Below are 2,780 nucleotides of genomic sequence, written 5' to 3' on the forward strand. Positions count from 1 at the left end.
ACCCTTGGCCGATGGTGCCCATTCGCTAGCAAGTCGTGCCTGTTCGTGGGGCAAGACTTACCCCCTCGTTTTCTATAAACATGGGGGCTCTCTGGTCGATTTCATTATCCAATTCCAGAGTAAAATACTCATGGAAAAACGTAGAGAGAGAGAGAGAGAGTTCTGGCCAAGAGATCGGCCGGAAAAGGGCCGGTCGTGGTGGTTTTGTATCTCTGGCAAGGAGAACGGTTTAGGAGAGAGGAGGCCGTGTGTTATGAATACCCAAGGCGTAGAGAAAGGTATGGAGAAGGACTCGAAAGCCGTGGTTCAGTCTGATAGGGTCAGTGGCGTAACCACCGACTCATCGGCTATGACAATCGGACAGTCTGAACCGGTCTAGCCATGGGCGTTTGGATTGTGTCCTATTCTTCTTATTCTATTCATCCAATTCTTCTTCTACTCCTTCTGTACATTGGCGTGGCCTTGTTGATGTGTTGGGATTGGTTATAACCGTGGTTCTGGTTGAGTAATGAAGTCGCGGTCCATAACCGTCGAGTTAGGCGCGCGCATGGTCTGAACCGGCCTCAGGTGATCCGATTGGATAGGGGCGGTTCTGTTCTGTTCTGTTCTGAACGGTTGCAACCCTTCCCTGAACAGTCAAAATGGTTCATGACTTGTGTAGGTTAAGGCGTGGTCCTTTGGCCATAGGCCGGACACACGCACGGACCAGACAGTCCATACGGACGGTTAGGTCGAACGGTTGGAGCATCTGAATGGGTACGAGATGCCAAGGGTCATGAGTTGCCAAGAGGCATGAGTGTCCAAAGGGTACTAGTTCCCAAAGGGTGTGAGTTCCAAACGGTGCCATTGGTTCAAGGCTTAGGCCGAACCAAGTGGACAGTCCGCGGCTGCATAGTCGAACGGACGGACGGTTAGTTTAACCGGAGTGTTGTGTCGCAAGGTCTGATTGGTTGCAAGGCAATCCGGTTTGGTCTTGGGCCTTACTCTCTGGTATGGATCCATGCTTTGGGTCGGATCAGGTAAGAAGGTCCGTGAGCCTTTGGGCCAGACTTATAACTGGTCGATCGCACCTAGATCTTAACCAGACGGTTAGACGGGACTATGGACGATCCGGCTATTGTTGGATGGCTTTAGCCGCAAAGGCTAAGTGGGATATCTTACAATAAACCTTGGGTTGGTGAGTAGGATAGGCGCCATATGCATTATGTAGGGCGTAGACCCACATGATGGCAATGGAAGGCCGGTTATATCAGTACCTGCTAAGTAGACGATGGCTTATCAAGTCTGGTGGTCGGATCATGTTTCATGACGATGGTTCGATGGCCGAGCACTAGTATGGATAGTCACGTTGCTGGAGTAAGAGTATTGATGTGATGCTTCTAGATATCAACCTTGGTGTTGATAGCTTCGAGATTGGCTAAGAGTCATGACGAAGTGTATGGCTAGTACTATGTGTCGTAGACCATAGATACTGAGCCTAAGTGTGATTGTTCAAGGAAGGCCGTGTAAGATCTGATCATGGTTGAATATGGACGACCTGACCTCTGAATGATGGTTCAAGGTGTCGGAACTAATCTGATTAAGGAATGCATCATTTGGTATGAACAAATCATATATGTTGTTTGGGTTATGTCCCAAAGCCGGTCAGGCCAGATGATGACTCATCAGTTCCAAGTCATGTGAGGATGGATGGTTGATTGACTTAGGATCTAATGAGATTTGACAGTCCAGAATATGGATTGGGTACTATTGCCTATATGGCAAGGGGATGTTTGAGTGTGCATGAGCCGAGAAAGGCCAGACGCAAACCCTTATCCTTTCAAAGACTTCTCAAAGGTTACTTACGTTTGTGGGGATGGTTGGTTGAATGACTAAGTACCTAGGGGAGTGGTTTGATGCAGGAATCAAGATAAGGACCTTAAGTAAGATAATTGAGTGATCGTGGTCCAGCTGTCAAGCAAGAGCAATTCGAGTCAATGAGGACCGATGAGCTAATAAGCTCTGTACATGTGGCAAAGGTGGGTTTAGGGGAATGGAACCTCAGAATTGTATGGCTTGGTTTGGGTTTAGGATTGACCTTTAAGCTAATTGGCAGTTGAGTAAACTGACCAAGGCTAAGGTGATTCGACCAGACAAGTGTTAGATTGGTTTTAGACCAATGGTTAACTGCAGAATAATCCGCTGCGTATCTGTTGAAAGGATCTAGGTTATTAATGACTAGGGAAGTCTTTAGCTAAGATCTAAGTTAGCCCTCGCCTTTAGGCGATATTATAAATAAAGGGCGAAAATTAAGAGGTTCGGCCAGGAAGTGGACCGATCGACGTGAGGCATCGACCGCGGACTAGGCGGCTGGGATCGGGTCTTACAAGTTGGTATCAGAGCATGCTTGATCATGTTTAGTACAACGCTCTAAGATGATGTGTTCCATACCGAAGTTATTTCCAAAACTATGATGACTATGAAACCTTAGTTGGGGTGAGCCAAGAAAGAGTTGAGGTAAGCTAGGGTATCATGCTTGTAAATGTGGGAATTCTAAGATGAACCAGCTTAGCCAAGAACCTAAAAACAGAAAGGTTGGTCGATCTAGTATTTATAAGTAATAGACGGGTTGGAAGGGATGGAAGCAATGCAAGACTTGTTTATGGATGACCTAAACAAGGGAAGTAACATGGACCAGAGAGTGGCTTAGGTTGAAATAAAGGTGCAGCATTCTACTGAAGTTAAGTGTTATCCCTTGATGGCCGTTCATAATAAATAAAGCATATGCAATATTATATCTG

This window comes from Brassica napus, unplaced genomic scaffold (assembly GCF_020379485.1).
Source record: "Brassica napus cultivar Da-Ae unplaced genomic scaffold, Da-Ae ScsIHWf_1239;HRSCAF=1769, whole genome shotgun sequence".
Taxonomy (NCBI): Eukaryota; Viridiplantae; Streptophyta; class Magnoliopsida; order Brassicales; family Brassicaceae; genus Brassica; species Brassica napus.